This window comes from Haliotis cracherodii, unplaced genomic scaffold (genome assembly GCF_022045235.1).
Source record: "Haliotis cracherodii isolate W230 unplaced genomic scaffold, xgHalCrac1.p SCAF_19, whole genome shotgun sequence".
NCBI classification, from domain to species: domain Eukaryota; kingdom Metazoa; phylum Mollusca; class Gastropoda; order Lepetellida; family Haliotidae; genus Haliotis; species Haliotis cracherodii.
Window position 1 is genome coordinate 6,379,956 of NW_027266274.1, and position 25,580 is coordinate 6,405,535.

Sequence of the window (25,580 nt, forward strand, 5' to 3'; positions counted from 1 at the left end):
TTAGCAGTCCTCAAATTGTACATGGATTGATTTTATCTGTACTCACACGTTCACAACATGAGTGAGAAGTGAGAACAGAGTTACCTCCCTTTACTGACCCGTGACCTTCGTTTGTTATCAAGTTCTAAGACCTTTACCTTATCAAAGTTATTGCATTATATCTGCCTAGATCTGAGAGACAATGTGTTGTCAAAACGTCCCCTAAGATCTACAGGTATTACTGCTATATGAACGATGCTTTCCCTACAGTTAAACCACAAGACTTCTGTAACGCCACACCACCTTCACGCCAATGTTTACCTTTGTGACGTGTTTACACCTGATTGGGTGTCTTACACGGCATTCAGATAGTCGGTAACTGTGAATATACTTTTAGTCACGAAATATGTTCATCTCGATATGCCCAGAACATCGAGAATCAAAAGACCTGCTATTTCAAAGTGACCATGTGATGCGTGGCCATTGAAAAGATACTGAACGAAAATCTTTAGTGATCATGAAATAATTTTAGATTTTGTTGGCAGTGAAGAGGACTGATCACTCAATTTCATAAAATAAACCCCAAAATATTCATGAATATTTTTGGGGACTATTTCATGACTATTTTATAAAATTGTGTGCCCAGTGCCCTATTTTTTGTTCAATATATAAAATGTAATACGGATATTTTAGAGAAAATAGGGCATATACGATCTGGGTGATATATATGTGATTGCTGCACATTGAACTTGATTACTCTAGTGAGCATTGTGCATAGACGCACATACACACAGACACGCAGCTGTCATGTTTTAGCTCATGCCGAAGAGACAAACATATGTTTGCACGGCGAATCTGTCAGTCTGTGGTTTTAAGTGCTGGGGTTGCCGTTGTTCCGATGTTGCAAGTCCTCAGTGGACTTTGGTATTTCCATGACTTATATGATGAACCGCTAGATGATGACATGTTTTGGAATGCCATGTTTTATGCTAAAACAAATGTGTGCAGTTGATTACAGATAACGGCGATGATGGAGATCGATCCTTGTTAGTACCTCAATAAAGAGGACAATTCTCCTGACAAATCAAGGATGTTTTGATGCAAGATGTATTTACAGATACCTAGTGATGTAAGGGCAATGAGCCAAGGATAATAAGGCTGTAAAGTATGTGCGTGGGGTTTTGTTTCATGTCGTTTTGGATATCGGTTCAATTATATCAAGGAGTGTCAGCTTGAGTTGGGGGGAAAGCCCGACGTGATGCAGGTTTCTGACGGTTACCACTTTGGTGAAACCCACGAGCACACGTGGGTGTCCTGTAAATATATTGAATTGAGTCTCTTCTCCTCTCATTGTAAACAAATCGTGACAAGACATCTACGCCCTCACCTGACACACACACACACACACACACACACACACACACACACACACACACGCAGAAAGAGAGCGATACAGAGAAATTCAGAGAGAGAGAGACACTCACACACAGACACACACAAAGACACACACGTACATGCATACTGACACACGTACACACGCTGAGAGACACATACACGCAGACACATACACATGCACAGAGAGAGAGAGAGACACACACACACAGAAAAAAAACAGACATAGGCACAAAACCACACGAATAATTTGACGACTCTTTAAAGATGATAAAACAATGCCCGGTTAAAAGTCCGGTTTGACTCTCTTTACTCCAATGTTAAGATCTTTCCGGATTTTAACGTTAGTGTTATATTATCTTCTCCCGTCCATAACCCGCTTGTTACTAGAGTGTTTGTGTTGATGAAACCCCAAAACACGGCTATGATGCTGACACAGCTATAAACATGAACAGTGAGATTTGGGATTCGATCAAAAGCTTCTGGTACAGAACAATGCATGGCGAGTTGCAGCGCCTGCCTTGACTGGCCCACCCCAACGTCCAATGATTTAAAGAAAGATTTATCGATTTCGACATGCAAACAGTTTGCCGTGAAACACGTGAGAATAGGGAAGCTGTTTATGAAGCTAACAATCCTAACAAGGGTTGATGCGGTTATTCAAATATGACTGATTAGAACAGAATCTCATAGGTGAGATCTGTTATCAGAGCAATCGCTTGTAATTTATCCCTGTGCAGAGTTGCGTCCCCTGGCCACGCCAGAAACCTTTGATTGTGGGTTCGAATCCCGGTTCACACCGATTATGTTTCTAGGTTTGTCCGCACCATACCCGTGCTCGTGGGTTTCACCGAAGTGGTAAACGTCTGAGACCTGCATCACTTCGGGTTTTCCTCTCACATTAAGCTGACACGCCGTGATATAACTGGAATAATGTTAAAAGCGGCGTTAAACCCAACTCACTCACTGTAATGTATCCGTAGATATCCAGGTGTTATCTAGGTTCCAGAACTCAATGCTTGACTTAAGAGCCGACAACAGATGGTCTTCTGGGTCACCATGGATCGCTGCTCATGCTGTCAAACACTCGCTTGAACAATACTACTACAACAACAACTACAACAACAACTACAACTACTACTACTTCTGCTCCTACTACTCCTACTAATTTTGTTTGTTTTGTTTGTTTGTTTGTTGTTTAACGCCGCACTCAGTAATGTTCCAGCTGTATGACGGAGGTCATCCTCGATTCTGGACCAGACAATCTATTGATTGACATCATGAGCATCGATCCATGCAATTGGGATCGATGACATTCATCAGTCAAGTCAGCGAGCCTGACAACCCAATTCTGTTAGTCACCTCTTACGACAAGCGTAGTCACCTTTTACGTCAAGCATGGGCTGCTAATCCTACTAATCCTGCTACAACCACCACTACTACTACTACTACTACTACTACTACTAATGCTTCTGCTACTACAACTAACGCTACTACTACTACTCCTCCTACTCCTCCTACTACTACCACCACTACTACAGCTGCTGCTGCTACGACAATAATTATTAATATAATGTCTAAACGTTTACTAGATAAGGCTTGTTAAATTGTCTACCCAAATGTATGCAAAGGAAGAGACGTTCAATTTTAATGTGCATACATATAAGTCGCCACATCCACATCCTGAAGCATGCTCTAAGCACTACATTATCACCTCGGTCAACAGATCAGTGCCCACTCGATTTTTATTCTCATCTCCCTGGGGAGTATACAACCCAATCAGCCCCTGAGGCGCCAGCAGGTTAAGAGTCACATTCTAAAAGTCATCCATTCATTGTTTGGTGAACACATGCATATTTCGAACAAACTCACGTGCCTGAGGAGACACCACATGTGCCACATGTGCTTCAGTGTGGGGCAGGACCCAAGCCCTAGAAACCCATGGAGTCAAGCTGACGAACACTGTCACCCATCCAACTACTCTCCGCCTCCAACGTTGCTTAACTCCACCTGGTTTGTGACCTGTGCGCTCTGCTTGGGACCATGTTGGATCATGCTGGATCATGTTGGATCATGTTTGGTTACTTTGGATCATGTTCAGACCGTGCTGTAACTGAACCGGCTAACATCAACAGTCACTAACTTACTATATACTTGGAGTGAAAGTCCTTTCGAGTACAGCTAGTCTTAGCCACATAAGCTCCCACAAGAGTTTATCCTGATAGCTGCTAACCTTCGTCGTGGAGAGTTGCTTCCCTTTGCCCGAGGACGTTCTTCCAGCTTCATGCGTCGTGATATAACGGGCTAAACCCTATGTTACTCACTCATATCAAAGATCAAAGATCCTGATTATCTCAATAGAGATATCGGCGCTTCTGCGCCTATCTCTAGTTATATAACACATATGAGGTGAGGTGAGGTGAGGTGAGATGAGATGAAATGAAATGGGGTTTAACGTCGCATGCAAGATTATTGCACTTATATAGCGACGTGCATGCACGGGTGTGTGAGCGTGTGTGTGTGTTGCCGCTTGTGCTAGTCCGGACTAATGTCGATTTGATAGTACTGTCCCACTGAGACACTGAATACCCCGTTCAGACACAGTATACTTACGCCGAGCCGACCAGTCCTTGTTTTAGCCTCTTAAATGCCGAGCGCCAGGCAGGGTAACAACAAGTACCATCTCTTACGTCACTATCTCGAACGCTCTCCCTCTATACCAAGGAAGCGGTCCTTTAACACAGACTTTGTCATTGTTGAGGATCTCGCTCCACAAAAAGATCTTAGCGCTATGACTGGCGTAAGTCACTTCGTGAGTTAAGCTAGCCCTAACATTTACATTGTTAATTTTGTGGAACATGTTTCTGTCTCAAACTTTGATGTCTCGATGGTATCACACAAAAACTGTTCCACCACAAACAGCTACAAGTGAGTGAGTGAGTACGCCACCTTTAGCAATATTTCAGCAATATCACGGCGGGGGACACCAGGAAGGGGTTTCACACAATACACCCATTTGGGGAATCGAACCCGGTTCTTCGGCTTGGAGCGAACGTTTTAACCGCTAGACTACCCCGCCCTAGAGAGCTACAAGAAACCTCGAGATCATACACGGTGGTCGTACTCGTATAAAGATAACATAAACGTTAAGATGTTGTCTTACTAATCATATTTAGTTCGATTCCAGAAGAATAATGGAACATGACCTCGTCCTTTAATGATCACTGCAACAGTGCGGTGTCGGAGTACTGATGTGCGGATCGAACCACTCATATCTGAGACGAATACCAGTCTCAACACGCAAATACCACAGATGTTAAACAGTGTTATTGGTGTGGAGGGTGATTTGTTGGCAACAATGACCTCATCTCTCAAGACTTGCTCCAACGAGTTCTCCGTTTCGATCAATATTTCTCTAATGTTTTATCAATATTAGGCATTGACGGTCCAGATCTTGTGCGACTTCAAATCAGCGCTCATTTACCCAAATGAAAAACCATTTTCCTCGACAGATCTCCCTCATAGTAGCTATGCATCGCCCATCCATCAGCAATTGCCAAGGCAGATTCCTACGCCGATTATTGTGTGATTTGCCGGAAATGAGGACAATATGTTTACGCATGGGCTTACCTTCAAATAACTCAGTGATTGAAATAATATTTGACTGTGCTCATTTTGTACAAATCCTGCTCTGAATGAATGTAATTCGCCTAGTGTATTTATAGTGGAATATTTTCAAGTCACTTTACATAGTTTGTTTGTCTGGGAAGCGTCCTCGCAGATCGAATCGGATTTTGTCCAAGTGTCTTTATATTCCTAATTATTTTTTTCAATGACTTCTGATCACCAGCACTTTCATGTTGTATTTGCCTAAATATTTTATCAAAATTGATCGGGATAAATCATTACTTAGACGACAATATTGATTAAATTGGAAATTACTATTTGCCAAATGTTAGTGTTCTGAAAATGTTTATGCCATCTTCAAAGTTTCCACGAGAAACGTTAATAATTTAGCTCAATTCAGCGCATCAAAAACACTGCGTTTACGCTTTTGTTATAAATATTTATTGAGTGGCATAAAAACAGGGCGACCGACTGGCGTTGATTGATGCCAATCAGTTTGTAGACGACTTTGCTGAGATGGGGATGAGGAGATGCATAAATGACATCACTGTTTATTAAGATTGAGCAGTTCATCTTTGTAGAAATGACAAGTAGAGAATTTCTACCATTTTCTAAATAATGGACCGGCCAATCATGTTCCTACGGAAACCCCTGATGCCCATTCCATTTTCTTAATTATCTTGAAAATTCAAGTTATTGAGTAGAAATTTCCCATTCTTGTCTTGAAATCATAAAGTTGAAAATAATCTAATATTATCATGAAAATTAAGGAAACTAAGTTGAAAATTCAAACATTACTATCTTGAAAATTCAAGTTATTAATCTGAAAATGAAAGGTGCTATGTTGAAAATTCAAGATAACAGAAATGAGAGAATGAACTTCCTAACACTACACTTGGTGCTTTGAGCTGACATTGTTGCCTGATAGGAACTTGGATTTCTAATGTAGCTTCTTGAATTTTAAACTTAAGCAATTGAATTTTTAAGATACCATCTAGAATTGGGCTTCCATATGTTGCAAAAACATTGGAATAATTTATTTTCCATCGGCACCCAACTGCTGACATTTAAAAGGAGATGTATAAGGGTATGTTATCTGGGGTATCAAAAGGCAATGAAATGACCGGATGTTGTCAAAACCCAGTATGTTTTGTATCAAGTATGTTCTGTACCCAGCATGTTCTGTACCCAGCATTTTCTGTATCCAGTATGTTCTGTATCCAGCATGTTCTGTACCCAATATGTTCTGTATGATATCTGGGGTATCAAAAGGCAATGAAATGACCGGATGTTGTCAAAACCCAGTATGTTCTGTATCCAGTATGTTCTGTACCCAGTATGTTCTGTACCCAGCATGTTCTGTATCCAGTATGTTCTGTATCCAGTATGTTCTGTATCCAGCATGTTCTGTACCCAATATGTTCTGTATGTTATCTGGGGTATCAAAAGGCAATGAAATGACCGGATGTTGTCAAAACCCAGTATGTTCTGTATCCAGTATGTTCTGTACCCAGTATGTTCTGTACCCAGCATGTTCTGTATCCAGTATGTTCTGTATCCAGTATGTTCTGTATCCAGCATGTTCTGTACCCAATATGTTCTGTATGTTATCTGGGGTATCAAAAGGCAATGAAATGACCGGATGTTGTCAAAACCCAGTATGTTCTGTATCCAGTATGTTCTGTACCCAGTATGTTCTGTACCCAGCATGTTCTGTATCCAGTATGTTCTGTATCCAGTATGTTCTGTATCCAGCATGTTCGGTACCCAATATGTTCTGTATGTTATCTGGGGTATCAAAAGGCAATGAAATGACCGGATGTTGTCAAAACCCAGTATGTTCTGTATCCAGTATGTTCTGTACCCAGTATGTTCTGTACCCAGCATGTTCTGTATCCAGTATGTTCTGTATCCAGTATGTTCTGTATCCAGCATGTTCTGTACCCAATATGTTCTGTATGTTATCTGGGGTATCAAAAGGCAATGAAATGACCGGATGTTGTCAAAACCCAGTATGTTCTGTATCCAGTATGTTCTGTACCCAGTATGTTCTGTACCCAGCATGTTCTGTATCCAGTATGTTCTGTATCCAGTATGTTCTGTATCCAGCATGTTCGGTACCCAATATGTTCTGTATGTTATCTGGGGTATCAAAAGGCAATGAAATGACCGGATGTTGTCAAAACCCAGGATGTTCTGTACCCAGTATGTTCTGTACCCAGTATGTTCTGTACCCAGCATGTTCTGTATCCAGTATGTTCTGTATCCAGCATGTTCTGTACCCAATATATTCTGTACCCAATATGTTCTGTATCCAGTATGTTCTGTATCCAGTATGTTCTGTACCCAATATGTTTTGTATCCAGTATGTTCTGTATCCAGTATGTTCTGTATCCAATATGTTCTGTATCCAGTATGTTTTGTATCCAGTATGTTCTGTATCCAATATGTTCTGTATCCAGTATGTTCTGTACCCAGTATGTTCTGTATCCAATATGTTCTGTATCCAGTATGTTCTGTAACCAATATGTTCTGTACCCAATATGTTCTGTATCCAGTATGTTCTGTATCCAGTATGTTCTGTACCCAATATGTTCTGTATCCAATATGTTCTGTATCCAATATGTTCTGTACCCAGTATGTTCTGTACCCAGCATCTTCTGTATCCAGTATGTTCTGTATCCAGCATGTTCTGTACCCAATATATTCTGTACCCAATATGTTCTGTATCCAGTATGTTCTGTACCCAATATGTTTTGTATCCAGTATGTTCTGTATCCAATATGTTCTGTATCCAGTATGTTCTGTATCCAATATGTTCTGTATCCAGTATATTTTGTATCCAGTATGTTCTGTATCCAATAGGTTCTGTATCCAGTATGTTCTGTACCCAATGTGTTCTGTATCAAGTATGTTCTGTATCCAGTATGTTCTGTAACCAATATGTTCTGTACCCAATGTGTTCTGTATCAAGTATGTTCTGTATCCAGTATGTTCTGTACCCAATATGTTCTGTATCCAATATGTTCTGTATCCAATGTGTTCTGTATCCAGTATGTTCTGTAGCCAATATGTTCTGTATCCAGTATGTTCTGTATCCAATATGTTCTGTATCCAGTATATTTTGTATCCAGTATGTTCTGTATCCAATATGTTCTGTATCCAGTATGTTCTGTACCCAGTATGTTCTGTATCCAGTATGTTCTGTATCCAGTATGTTCTGTAACCAATATGTTCTGTACCCAATGTGTTCTGTATCAAGTATGTTCTGTATCCAGTATGTTCTGTACCCAATATGTTCTGTATCCAATATGTTCTGTATCCAATGTGTTCTGTATCCAGTATGTTCTGTAGCCAATATGTTCTGTATCCAGTATGTTCTGTATCCAGTATGTTCTGTATCCAATATGTTCTGTATCCAATATGTTCTGTATCCAATATGTTCTGTATCATGTATGTTCTGTATCCAATATGTTCTGTACCCAATATGTTCTGTATCCAATATGTTCTGTATCCAATATATTCTGTACCCAGTATGTTCTTTACTCAATATGTTCTGTATCCAATATGTTCTGTACCCAATATGTTCTGTACCTTATATTATCTGTATCCAATTTGTTCTGTACCCAATATGTTCTGTACACAGTATGTTCTGTATCCAATATATTCTGTATCCAATATGTTCTGTATCCAATATATTCTGTATCCAATATGCTCTGTACCCAATATGTTCTGTATCCAATATGTTCTGTATCCAGTATGTTCTGTACCCAATATGTTCTGTACCCAATATGTTCTGTATCCAGTATGCTCTGTACCCAGTATGTTCTGTACCCAATATGTTCTGTATCCAGTATGCTCTGTACCCAGTATGTTCTGTATCCAATATGCTCTGTATCCAATATGTTCTGTACCAAGTATGTTCTGTACCCAATATATTCTGTATCCAATATGTTCTATACCAAGTATGTTCTGTATCCAATATGTTCTGTACCCAATATGTTCTGTACCCAATATGTTTTGTATCCAATATGCTCTGTACCCAATATGTTCTGTATCCAATATGTTCTGTACCCAATATGTTCTGTACCCAGTATGTTCTGTACCCCGTATGTTCCGTACCCTATATGTTCTGTATCCTATATGTTCTGTACACAGTATGTTCTGTACCCAGTATGTTCTGTACCCAATATGTTCTGTACCCAATATGTTCTGTACCCTGTATTTTCTGTACCCAATATGTTCTGTACCCAATATGTTCTTTATCCAATATGTTCTGTATCCAATATGTTCTGTACCCAATATGTTCTGTATCAAATGTGTTCTGTACCCAGTATGTTCTGTACCCAGTATATTCTGTACCCAATATGTTCTGTATCCAATTTGTTCTGTATCCAATATGTTCTGTATCCAATATGTTCTGTACCCAATATGTTCTGTTCCCAGTATGTTTTGTATCCAATATGTTCTGTACCCAATATTCTCTGTTCCCAGTATGTTTTGTATCCAATATGCTCTGTACCCAATATGTTCTGTATCCAATATGTTCTGTACCCAATATGTTCTGTATCCAGTATGTTCTGTACCAAGTATGTTCTGTATCCACTATGTTCTGTATCCAGTATGTTCTGTACCAAGTATGTTCTGTACCCAATCTGTTCTGTATCCAATATGTTCTATACCAAGTATGTTCTGTATCCAATATGTTCTGTACCCAATATGTTCTGTACCCAATATGTTTTGTATCCAATATGCTCTGTACCCAATGTGTTCTGTATCCAATATGTTCTGTACCCAATATGTTCTGTACCCAGTATGTTCTGTACCCAGTATGTTCCGTACCCTATATGTTCTGTATCCAATATGTTCTGTACACAGTATGTTCTGTACCCAGTATGTTCTGTACCCAATATGTTCTCTACCCAATATGTTCTGTACCCTGTATTTTCTGTACCAATATGTTCTGTATCCAATATGTTCTGTATCCAATATGTTCTGTACATGTAGTTACTGTTGTGTAGACGACATAAACCTCGAACATTTCTGGTGTATTTAGGGGCACGAGAGACCCAGTAGTCCAAGGCTCCACAATTAACTGTGCTGAGTTGCGTTGTATTGGGGAGCATACATCCTCTGACCATGGGTTTGAAACATGTGAGTAATACCTAACAAGAATATGCATGGAACCAATGACACAGAGACACGCGCAAATACAGCGAAAATGGAAATGCATGCACCTTCCGACACTCGCTCATCCACATACATGCACACATAAGCATGTGCATGTGCATTAACTCCTACAATGCAAGATGAGCGTAAAAGTGATGCTATAAAATACCACTTAGCCGCAGAGTAAAATAAATCACTAACCGAGAAACAGATCTGATGAGTTAACATATGTGGAAATCTATCTTTAGAAACCTGGAAAAAGAACGTGTACATCCATGTTTGATGGTGGCAAAAAATGAAACAAACAAAAAAGGTTATTTGAAGATGATGTATTTGATACGGGTATCATAGTTGTGTTTTGGACCAAACTTGTGCTGTGTTTTGTCCTGTTTTCAGCCTAGGGACGTATGTATACTTTCTTTTGTTTATATATGGAAATCTCATGCATCATTTACAAAGAATGACACTTATTTTGGTAAATATCTAAGGCCCCACCGATACCCCCTGAATGGGAAGCACAAGAACACTGATTGATGTTCCTTCATCCAGGTGGTCCAGATGATGCAAAGATGCTGAGGCAGCAATACAGTTTTAGTCCAAAAATGATTGACATGGAACATGTACAAAACAGATCATTAACCGATATTTGTTTCTGTATTTCGATGTGAGTATTAAACTTTCTAAACAAAAAGGTGTTTCGTCAGAAAACAGGATGCTATTTAACAAACATGATCATGTAATATATAAATTATGCTTAACGGTTCTTGTACTTCTCCTGCTGTACATGGATTCATCATGTACAGAGTCTGGTAAATTTTGTGGTAGCATTATTTACCGGTAAAAAAGTGAATAGTTGATCTGACCAAAAAATTCAATCAATCAATCTTTATTCAAGCACTTAGGGGCCCCCGGCCTATGATACATGTGACAGAGATGGTGCACACAATTTTAACCATTATTACAAATTTGGTTCTAGAGCGTGGAATATATACATGGCTAAGTTGTGTATTATTAATTTATCTAGATTGTTTAACAATTGTCGGAATTTCACAATATTTCGATCATTAAAGTAGTATACAGGAATATATTTGTTCTCAACAGTGGAGTGCAAAGGACATACAAGTAAAAAGTGATATTCATCCTCTATATCTTGGCTATTACACATTTTACATAATCGTTCTGACCTTGGAGTTTTTGTATATCGTCCATTCTCGATGCATAGATTATTGGATGAACATCAAAATCGTGCCAATGAATTGCGGTTTTTCTTTATATTTACATAAAAAAGATACTGTTCAGTGTATATATGAGTTTTCAACATTCTATAATATGAAAATTTATTCGATTTATGTCAATGAAAATGACCACGATTGCAGATAAATATCTTTTAGCCTCTGTAGAAAAGAATTGGTAAATACACTTTCAGATTGTACAAATTGATCATACCAAACATTTCTAACCCCACTATTGAATAACATTTTTTTCACATCAGTTACCCAGTTAGTCTTTCCATTCGTATCGTTTAACATCATCCTATTAGTCAAGGACCAACCTGTAGGTCCCGTGACCAAATCATGGAAACAAAGGTTTGAAAGTGTTTTTGAGTTTCCTGATGTATACTGCACAATTTTGACTTGGGCTGCCCGGTTGAAATGTTTTGCAAATAACCCCAAAAATTACAAACGTTATCAAAACTTTACTAGACTGAAAACAGTCGCCGCAACGCTGCAAACTTAAGTGAGTGAGTGAGTATGGTTTTACGCCGCTTTTAGCAATATTCCAGCAATATCACGGCGGGGGTCACCAAAAATGGGCTTCACACATTGTACCCATGTCGGGAATCGAACCCGGGTCTTCGGCGTGACGAGCGAACGCTTTAACCACCAGGCTACCCGACCGCCCCTGTAAACGTAAGACCCAAAACACAACTATGACACCCGTATTAAATAAATCACCATTACATTACCTTTTCTGATTTGTTTCATATTAAGCCACCATCAAACATGGGTGTATACTTTCTTTTCCCCGTTTAATAAAGATAGATTATCACATGTTTAAAAAGCATCGTTTATAAATGCGCATTGCGAATAGCACACAGCTACAAACCTCTTAAGCGTTTCGAAACGGTTTTCTTGATATTCGTAACCCACTTTCGCCTACTCGGAGATGTCATAAATTATTAGTCGAGAAAACAGCATCTTATTAAGATAATAAAACAACGTAATATGTGCATTCTTTTAAAAATACATTCTGCAAATGTTTGTTTTTAATATGTACAAACATTTGTTTACTTACTCAAAGATTTTCTGTTTTTTTAACTTGTGTTTGTAGATGTATTTTCATAGTCTGGAAGCATGAAGTGTTCACTTGCTTGAATATCTTTTTGTTTGTATATATAACTTTGGGAAGAGTATTTTCATGGTATAGAAACATACATCCACGGCTCTACGTTACCCATCATCCTTGTAGCAGTTCGGTGCCGATAGATGAAATTACTCGTAAATGCATTACCACGCCTCGAAGGACGTTTCAAAGCAAAACGTAAAGCGCACAGACCTCTTTGAAATAGTATATGGTTGTGTTGTGAAACGAAAGTTAAAAAAGTTATTTCGCAAATAAAATATGTATGCATGGATGCATTAAACAACTTGGGTAATACTGTACTGTGGTATATCTATGTCGAACTGATTTCTTATTAATCGCGCATTGATAATAAATACACGTAGCAATTGGGTTTTAATAGAGACGCGCTTGGCTGGCAGAGTGAACATAAAACTTCATCGCCCAAGAATAGCTAGGCTCGATTATCCATCGAAACACGTTCCATTAAGCGTAAAAGGCAGGAAATTGGTGAAGATGAATGGATTACTGAAAATCAGTGATGACACCAGGTGTTCGCGAATAGGGTAAGCACGTCCTTCCCTACCAATAAGCGCGGAAACCCTGTCTTCCTGTTTCTTTGTTGTTGAACGCAACACGTAGTTGTTGGTTGGTTGTTTTACGCCGCACTCAGCAATATTCCAGCTATATGACGGCGGTCTGTAAATAATCGAGTCTGGACCAGACAATCCAGTGATTAATATCATGAGCATCGATCCACGCAATTGGGACATGCATCAACCAGGTCAGCGAGCCTGACCACCCGATCCGGTTAGTCGCCTTTTACAACAAGCATAGTCGCCTTTTACAGCAAGCATGGGTTGCTGAAGACCTATTCTACCCCGGATCTTCACGGGTCCCACACGTAGTAATAAGCCAGCTATATATATTATAATCTAGTCTGGACCAGACAATCCAGTGATCGATCAGTCAGCAACGATCCAGGTCGTCCGTGAACGATGACACGATATCAATAAGCCACCGAGCCTGACAACCCGGTTCACTGGATGTCCTCATACGACCAGCAGAGATTGGTGGAAACGTATTCTTGTTCCTGACTAACGATTGATGTTGACCAAGTGCGTGTGAATACAGATGGCCATTTTATCATACCATGATTCGGTAATCTGAAGTATTTCTTCTCAAAGGCACCGTCCGGCTTAACAGGAAGTCATTTTGGATACAACGGAATCATTGGTGATCCAATCATCTGGAGCGCCATCATTCGCTGTACATAGTTGTTTCCCTTAGACATGCCAGGATCCATTGATGATGGTTCCTGATTATGATTCCTGGTCTATAGGCACATGCACGCGCTCATGGGTCCCACCAAGGACTCCAGCGTCTTGCCTACCTCATTTTCTAGTCGGCGGTCGGGTAGCCTAGTGGTTAAAGCGTTCGCTCGTCACACCGAAGACCCGGGTTCGATTCCCGACATGGGTACAATGTGTGAAGCCCATTTCTGATGTCCCCCGCCGTGATATTGCTGGAATATTGCTAAAAGCGGCGAAAAAACTACACTCACTCATACAGTAATCTATTTCCAAGACTCTAGAGAACATATTGATAATGAATAACTTACGTCTAGGTCGACTCAGCTCAAGGTCTGGAAGTAACCATTGTTCTGTGCCCCATGTGGATGTTTTGGTAGATACATATTTTTACATAAAATTATATTAAGTTTGTGACTAACTGTTAGCCTACTCCTGCAGAAAAACAACGCGCAGTAACATAACCGAATTGCTGTTCAAAGCTGCTTAACAAACTGACTTCGACAATGAAAAAACGCCAAAACTATTTCAAGCAAGATTAGTTCCGAATTCCTCAAAGTGTGTTTGATATACAGAACTGACCATAGAGTGTCACTACATCCGACAATATTATGAAAGTGCGGAAATGCCTCCCAGATGTTTCTACGCACCTGTTTGTGAGAGAAATCACGTGTGTAAGTATACTACAGCGCCAGCCATAACGCAGCGTTCCTCAACAGCCACCAGAACACCACATACAGCTACAGTATGGCTTCTCTGTACGCAAACCAATTACCAGTGATATGAAGATGTACTGTTTGTCGAGAGCGTTCCAATTATTTCCCTTGGCAACGCCCAGCATCGTATGGTGCTAATGTGTTGACTTAGTGAAAGTGTCTTCAAGCATAAACGCCATCTTCTGTGTGCTGTGTAGGTATTACCGACACCTGAAATATTGCCATTTTATTGAGCTAATTGCATCACAGCTGCCAAGTTATTAGGAACTTTCATTAGTGATTTAAAGCTTTTTCCTTCTACCGAGGTCATTATGAAGAAGAGAACATGATTGTATTGTGGGAAAACCTATCCGACTTCAGTTGAATATTAACTTTCGTAATCATAATGAGATGTGTTAATGTGTTAGATCTAATGAATGTATAGTTCCTACAATGACATTACCACCCATCTAATTAATGTACAGTTCCTTCAATGACATTACCACCCATCTAATGAATGTACAGTTCCTACAATGACATTACCACCCATCTAATGAATGTATAGTTCCTACAATGTGACATTACCACCCATCTAATGAATGTACAGTTCCTACAATGACATTACCACTCATCTAATGAATGTACAGTTCCTACAATGTGACATTACCACTCATCTAATGAATGTACAGTTCCTACAATGACATTACAGCCCATCTAATGAATGTACAGTTCCTACAATGACATTACCACCCATCTAATGAATGTACAGTTCCTACAATGACATTACCACCCATCTAATGAATGTATAGTTCCTACAATGACATTACCACCCATCTAATGAATGTACAGTTCCTACAATGACATTACCACCCATCTAATGAATGTATAGTTCCTACAATGACATTACCACCCATCTAATGAATGTACAGTTCCTACAATGACATTACCACTCATCTAATGAATGTACAGTTCCTACAATGTGACATTACCACTCATCTAATGAATGTACAGTTCCTTCAATGACATTACCACCCATCTAATGAATGTACAGTTCCTACAATGACATTACAGCCCATCTAATGAATGTACAGTTCCTACAATGACATTACCACTCATCTAATGAATGTACAGTTCCTACAATGTGACATTACCACCCATCTAATGAATGTACAGTTCCTACAATGACATTACCACCCATCTAATGAATGTATAGTTCCTACAATGACATTACCACCCATCTAATGAATGTACAGTTCCTACAATGACATTACCACCCATCTAATGAATGTACAGCTCCTACAATGTGACATTACCACCCATCTAATGAATGTACAGTTCCTACAATGACATTACCACTCATCTAATGAATGTATAGTTCCTACAATGTGACATTACCACCCATCTAATGAATGTACAGTTCCTACAATGACATTACCACCCATCTAATGAATGTATAGTTCCTACAATGACATTACCACCCATCTAATGAATGTACAGTTCCTACAATGACATTACCACCCATCTAATGAATGTACAGCTCCTACAATGACATTACCACTCATCTAATGAATGTACAGTTCCTACAATGACATTACCACCCATCTAATGAATGTACAGTTCCTACAATGACATTACCACTCATCTAATGAATGTACAGTTCCTACAATGTGACATTACCACCCATCTAATGAATGTATAGTTCCTACAATGACATTACCACCCATCTAATGAATGTACAGTTCCTACAATGACATTACCACCCATCTAATGAATGTACAGCTCCTACAATGACATTACCACTCATCTAATGAATGTACAGTTCCTACAATGACATTACCACCCATCTAATGAATGTACAGTTCCTACAATGACATTACCACTCATCTAATGAATGTACAGTTCCTACAATGTGACATTACCACCCATCTAATGAATGTACAGTTCCTACAATGACATTACCACCCATCTAATGAATGTATAGTTCCTACAATGACATTACCACCCATCTAATGAATGTACAGTTCCTACAATGACATTACCACCCATCTAATGAATGTATAGTTCCTACAATGACATTACCACTCATCTAATGAATGTACAGTTCCTACAATGACATTACCACTCATCTAATGAATGTACAGTTCCTACAATGACATTACCACTCATCTAATGAATGTATAGTTCCTACAATGACATTACCACTCATCTAATGAATGTATAGTTCCTACAATGTGACATTACTACCCACTTATGAATGAATAGTTCCTACAATGACATTACCACTCATCTAATGAATGTATAGTTCCTACAATGACATTACCACTCATCTAATGAATGTATAGTTCCTACAATGTGACATTACCACCCATCTAATGAATGTACAGTTCCTACAATGACATTACCACTCATCTAATGAATGTACAGCTCCTACAATGACATTACCACTCATCTAATGAATGTACAGTTCCTTCAATGACATTACCACTCATCTAATGAATGTATAGTTCCTACAATGTGACATTACCACTCATCTAATGAATGTACAGCTCCTACAATGACATTACCACTCATCTAATGAATGTATAGTTCCTACAATGTGACATTACCACCCATCTAATGAATGTATAGTTCCTACAATGTGACATTACCACCCATCTAATGAATGTATAGTTCCTACAATGACATTACCACTCATCTAATGAATGTACAGTTCCTACAATGACATTACCACTCATCTAATGAATGTACAGTTCCTTCAATGACATTACCACTCATCTAATGAATGTATAGTTCCTACAATGTGACATTACCACTCATCTAATGAATGTACAGCTCCTACAATGACATTACCACTCATCTAATGAATGTATAGTTCCTACAATGTGACATTACCACCCATCTAATGAATGTATAGTTCCTACAATGTGACATTACCACCCATCTAATGAATGTATAGTTCCTACAATGACATTACCACTCATCTAATGAATGTATAGTTCCTACAATGTGACATTACCACTCATCTAATGAATGTACAGTTCCTACAATGACATTACAGCCCATCTAATGAATGTACAGTTCCTACAATGACATTACCACTCATCTAATGAATGTATAGTTCCTACAATGTGACATTACCACTCATCTAATGAATGTACAGTTCCTACAATGACATTACCACTCATCTAATGAATGTATAGTTCCTACAATGACATTACCACTCATCTAATGAATGTACAGTTCCTACAATGACATTACCACCCATCTAATGAATGTATAGTTCCTACAATGACATTACCACTCATCTAATGAATGTATAGTTCCTACAATGACATTACCACTCATCTAATGAATGTACAGTTCCTACAATGTGACATTACCACTCATCTAATGAATGTACAGTTCCTACAATGACATTACCACCCATCTAATGAATGTACAGTTCCTACAATGACATTACCACTCATCTAATGAATGTACAGTTCCTTCAATGACATTACCACTCATCTAATGAATGTACAGTTCCTACAATGACATTACCACTCATCTAATGAATGTACAGCTCCTACAATGACATTACCACTCATCTAATGAATGTATAGTTCCTACAATGTGACATTACCACCCATCTAATGAATGTATAGTTCCTACAATGTGACATTACCACCCATCTAATGAATGTATAGTTCCTACAATGACATTACCACTCATCTAATGAATGTATAGTTCCTACAATGTGACATTACCACTCATCTAATGAATGTACAGTTCCTACAATGACATTACAGCCCATCTAATGAATGTACAGTTCCTACAATGACATTACCACTCATCTAATGAATGTATAGTTCCTACAATGTGACATTACCACCCATCTAATGAATGTACAGTTCCTACAATGACATTACCACTCATCTAATGAATGTATAGTTCCTACAATGACATTACCACTCATCTAATGAATGTACAGTTCCTACAATGACATTACCACTCATCTAATGAATGTACAGTTCCTACAATGACATTACCACCCATCTAATGAATGTATAGTTCCTACAATGACATTACCACTCATCTAATGAATGTACAGTTCCTACAATGACATTACCACCCATCTAATGAATGTATAGTTCCTACAATGTGACATTACCACCCATCTAATGAATGTACAGTTCCTACAATGACATTACCACTCATCTAATGAATGTATAGTTCCTACAATGACATTACCACTCATCTAATGAATGTATAGTTCCTACAATGACATTACCACTCATCTAATGAATGTACAGTTCCTACAATGACATTACCACCCATCTAATGAATGTATAGTTCCTACAATGTGACATTACCACCCATCTAATGAATGTACAGTTCCTACAATGACATTACCACTCATCTAATGAATGTATAGTTCCTACAATGACATTACCACTCATCTAATGAATGTATAGTTCCTACAATGACATTACCACTCATCTAATGAATGTACAGTTCCTACAATGACATTACCACCCATCTAATGAATGTATAGTTCCTACAATGTGACATTACCACCCATCTAATGAATGTACAGTTCCTTCAATGACATTACCACTCATCTAATGAATGTACAGTTCCTTCAATGACATTACCACCCATCTAATGAATGTATAGTTCCTACAATGTGACATTACCACCCATCTAATGAATGTACAGTTCCTACAATGACATTACCACTCATCTAATGAATGTACAGTTCCTTCAATGACATTACCACTCATCTAATGAATGTATAGTTCCTACAATGTGACATTACCACTCATCTAATGAATGTACAGTTCCTACAATGACATTACAGCCCATCTAATGAATGTACAGTTCCTACAATGACATTACCACTCATCTAATGAATGTACAGTTCCTTCAATGACATTACCACTCATCTAATGAATGTATAGTTCCTACAATGTGACATTACCACTCATCTAATGAATGTATAGTTCCTACAATGACATTACAGCCCATCTAATGAATGTATAGTTCCTACAATGACATTACCACTCATCTAATGAATGTACAGTTCCTACAATGACATTACCACTCATCTAATGAATGTATAGTTCCTACAATGACATTACCACTCATCTAATGAATGTACAGTTCCTACAATGACATTACCACTCATCTAATGAATGTATAGTTCCTACAATGTGACATTACCACCCATCTAATGAATGTATAGTTCCTACAATGACATTACCACTCATCTAATGAATGTACAGCTCCTACAATGACATTACCACTCATCTAATGAATGTATAGTTCCTACAATGTGACATTACCACCCATCTAATGAATGTACAGCTCCTACAATGACATTACCACTCATCTAATGAATGTATAGTTCCTACAATGTGACATTACCACTCATCTAATGAATGTATAGTTCCTACAATGTGACATTACCACTCATCTAATGAATGTATAGTTCCTACAATGTGACATTACCACTCATCTAATGAATGTATAGTTCCTACAATGACATTACCACTCATCTAATGAATGTATAGTTCCTACAATGTGACATTACCACTCATCTAATGAATGTATAGTTCCTACAATGTGACATTACCACTCATCTAATGAATGTATAGTTCCTACAATGACATTACCACTCATCTAATGAATGTACAGTTCCTACAATGACATTACAGCCCATCTAATGAATGTACAGTTCCTACAATGACATTACCACCCATCTAATGAATGTACAGTTCCTACAATGACATTACCACTCATCTAATGAATGTACAGTTCCTACAATGACATTACCACCCATCTAATGAATGTTTAGTTCCTACAATGACATTACCACCCATCTAATGAATGTACAGTTCCTACAATGACATTACCACTCATCTAATGAATGTATAGTTCCTACAATGACATTACCACTCATCTAATGAATGTACAGTTCCTACAATGACATTACAGCCCATCTAATGAATGTACAGTTCCTACAATGACATTACCACCCATCTAATGAATGTACAGTTCCTACAATGACATTACCACCCATCTAATGAATGTATAGTTCCTACAATGACATTACCACTCATCTAATGAATGTACAGTTCCTACAATGACATTACAGCCCATCTAATGAATGTACAGTTCCTACAATGACATTACCACCCATCTAATGAATGTACAGTTCCTACAATGACATTACCACCCATCTAATGAATGTACAGTTCCTACAATGACATTACCACCCATCTAATGAATGTACAGTTCCTACAATGACATTACCACTCATCTAATGAATGTATAGTTCCTACAATGTGACATTACCACTCATCTAATGAATGTATAGTTCCTACAATGACATTACCACTCATCTAATGAATGTACAGTTCCTACAATGACATTACCACTCATCTAATGAATGTACAGTTCCTACAATGTGACATTACTACCCACTTATGAATGAATAGTTCCTACAATGACATTACCACTCATCTAATGAATGTACAGTTCCTACAATGACATTACCACCCATCTAATGAATGTACAGTTCCTACAATGACATTACCACTCATCTAATGAATGTATAGTTCCTACAATGACATTACCACCCATCTAATGAATGTATAGTTCCTACAATGACATTACCACTCATCTAATGAATGTACAGTTCCTACAATGACATTACCACCCATCTAATGAATGTATAGTTCCTACAATGTGACATTACCACTCATCTAATGAATGTATAGTTCCTACAATGTGACATTACCACTCATCTAATGAATGTATAGTTCCTACAATGTGACATTACCACTCATCTAATGAATGTATAGTTCCTACAATGTGACATTACCACTCATCTAATGAATGTATAGTTCCTACAATGACATTACCACTCATCTAATGAATGTATAGTTCCTACAATGTGACATTACCACTCATCTAATGAATGTACAGTTCCTACAATGACATTACAGCCCATCTAATGAATGTACAGTTCCTACAATGACATTACCACCCATCTAATGAATGTACAGTTCCTACAATGACATTACCACTCATCTAATGAATGTATAGTTCCTACAATGACATTACCACTCATCTAATGAATGTACAGTTCCTACAATGACATTACCACTCATCTAATGAATGTACAGTTCCTACAATGACATTACCACCCATCTAATGAATGTACAGTTCCTACAATGACATTACCACTCATCTAATGAATGTATAGTTCCTACAATGTGACATTACCACTCATCTAATGAATGTACAGTTCCTACAATGTGACATTACCACCCATCTAATGAATGTATAGTTCCTACAATGACATTACCACTCATCTAATGAATGTACAGTTCCTACAATGACATTACCACTCATCTAATGAATGTATAGTTCCTACAATGACATTACCACTCATCTAATGAATGTACAGTTCCTACAATGACATTACCACTCATCTAATGAATGTATAGTTCCTACAATGACATTACCACTCATCTAATGAATGTACAGTTCCTACAATGACATTACCACTCATCTAATGAATGTACAGTTCCTACAATGACATTACCACCCATCTAATGAATGTATAGTTCCTACAATGACATTACCACTCATCTAATGAATGTACAGTTCCTACAATGACATTACCACCCATCTAATGAATGTATAGTTCCTACAATGACATTACCACTCATCTAATGAATGTACAGTTCCTACAATGACATTACCACCCATCTAATGAATGTACAGTTCCTACAATGTGACATTACCACTCATCTAATGAATGTATAGTTCCTACAATGTGACATTACCACTCATCTAATGAATGTACAGTTCCTACAATGACATTACCACTCATCTAATGAATGTATAGTTCCTACAATGTGACATTACCACCCATCTAATGAATGTATAGTTCCTACAATGACATTACCACTCATCTAATGAATGTACAGTTCCTACAATGACATTACAGCCCATCTAATGAATGTACAGTTCCTACAATGACATTACCACCCATCTAATGAATGTACAGTTCCTACAATGACATTACCACCCATCTAATGAATGTATAGTTCCTACAATGACATTACCACCCATCTAATGAATGTACAGTTCCTACAATGACATTACCACTCATCTAATGAATGTACAGTTCCTACAATGACATTACCACTCATCTAATGAATGTACAGTTCCTACAATGACATTACCACTCATCTAATGAATGTATAGTTCCTACAATGACATTACCACTCATCTAATGAATGTACAGTTCCTACAATGACATTACCACTCATCTAATGAATGTACAGTTCCTACAATGACATTACCACTCATCTAATGAATGTATAGTTCCTACAATGACATTACCACCCATCTAATGAATGTACAGTTCCTACAATGACATTACCACCCATCTAATGAATGTACAGTTCCTACAATGTGACATTACTACCCACTTATGAATGAATAGTTCCTTCAATGACATTACCACCCATCTAATGAATGTTTAGTTCCTACACATGACATTAAAACCCATCTAATGAATGTATTATTCCTATAAATGACAGTTAAACCCCACTAATGAATGTATAGTTCCTTCAATGAAATTACCACCCATCAAATGAATATACAGTTCCGACAATGACATTACGGCCCAGCTAATGAATGAATAGTTCCGACAATGACATCACAACCCATCTAACGAATATACAGTTCCTTCAATGACATTACAGCCCATCTAATGAATGTACTGTTCCTACAATGACATTACAGCCCAGCTAATGAATGTATAGTTCCTACAATGACATTACCACCCATCTAACGAACATACAGTTCCGACAATGACATCACCACCCATCTAACGAACATACAGTTCCCACAATGACATTACAGCCCATCTAAAGAATGCTAAGTTCTTACAATGACATTACTACCCGACTTAATGAATGTATAGTTCCTACAATGACATCACCACCCATCTAAGGAATTTCTGTTCCTACAATGACATTACCACCCATCTAATGAATGTACAGTTCCTACAATGACTTTACAGCCCATCTAATGCATATACAGTTCCTACAAATGACATTACCACCCTGACAATGAATGTATTGTTCCTACAATGACATTACCGTCCAACTAATGAATGTATAGTTCCTACAATGACATTACCGTCCAACTAATGAATATATAGTTCCTGCAATAACATTACCGTCCAACTAATGAATGTACAGTTCCTACAATGACATTGCCGTCCAACTAATGAATATATAGTTCCTGCAATGACATTACTACCCATCTGATGAATGTATAGTTCCTACAATGACATAACCACCCTTCTAATGCATGTTTAGTCCCTACAAATGATATTGCTACCCATCTAATGAATATGTAGTTCCTTCAATGACATTAATACCCAATGGTGAATACATGGTTCCAGAAGGGAAATCGTTTGAATTAACAAATATCTGTTTAATCGATCATGGATACACAGCAAAGTCCTTTGTTGTGTGTTGACCTTCCCAACTGCAATCTCCCATAAGGAGGGGTTTCCGGAATAAAGAGGTTTCAGTATAGCTCGTACAGCTTGTCTTGCGGAAACATGCCTAAATGCTGATTATAGAGCATTTAAATAGGGCCACATACTGATTGAAGATCATTGAAACTGGGACTCCGAATAATAAGGTCGGCATGCTCTCTCGTGTTATTCCCCCCGTATCGTACTAGACTGACTCTCTAAAGATTATCGAACGAAGCAAGTAATAACTAAATGACTCTCAATCTCAACGACACTAAGGCCATTTTAATTTGGCTTTTCATTCTAACAACTGAGTCGACTTTAAAGCCTGGGAAGATTTATGAATTACTGATGATGCATAGTGATTGGGCCTTTCTTTACTGCACACAGAATTTATCTTAAGGGCATCTCTCGGATTATCAACATGTATTTTTAGTGTATTGTGGTATACACGTAGTAACGAGAGCTAAAAAGTTGCCTGAAGTAAACTAGTTTTGTCCAGCTTGGCGTAGCAATAATTGGCCAAATATGTTTGCAAATAACTTGCATTGAAGCTAAGAAACCTGGTATGGAATTGCATGTATGTTTAATCAATCAGATATATCAGAAAAGTCAGTTCATTCTTCAGACGCGAAGGCGGAACCCGAAATATATATTTATATGCCGCTCTGGTGTTTACTTAAAGGAAACATATATTTGCATAAAGATAGACAGAGTTAGTCCCATTACCTTATGCTATACATGTGGTCAGAGACAGGGTGGAGATACTGTGTCACCTGGTCGATTTCGTGTCGTGATTATCATGCGCCAAAGACGTGGATAGCTGGTCACGAAGTCAACAAGTGACTTGCCTGGCCCAGTTTCGAGAGTGAGAGTGTCCAAAGGCCGCTGTGATATTATTGGAATATTGTCTGAGTGAAGGTTCAGTCAACATTTATTTTAGAGATCATATCACGTGGTGAGTCTTGTCAGCGGCGGTAAATACGTCTTTAATTTCTTTCTGATAGGCGGGCGGTCGGGTAGCCTAATGGTTAAAGCGTTCGTTCGTCACACCGAAGACCCGGGATCGATTCCCGACATGGGTACAATGTGTGAAGCCTATTTCTGGTGTCCCCCGCCGTGATATTGCTGGAATATTGCTAAAAGCGGCGTAAAACCATACTCACTCACTTTCTGATATGCACTTCTGGCCATGCTGATCTCCAGCTGATATAAACTAAACAGGGCGCACATTTCGTATATACATGTGTCATGACACATTGTTTCTAGAACAGTTTAAGAAGGATTGTTGTCCAGAAGCAGTAAATGTAAATGTACGCTTAAATATTTCTTGAATAAAAACGGAATAATGGCGATACCAGTTCCTTGTACTCGTGACGGAACCGAATCTTAAAATCAGGAATACTGAATAAATATGAAGTTTTTGCTATCAAATTATTAATCATAAAACGTAACTCAACCATAGGTTTCAGACATATATGGGATATTATGCATTCCTGAAACCACTGTGTATCCTGAGTG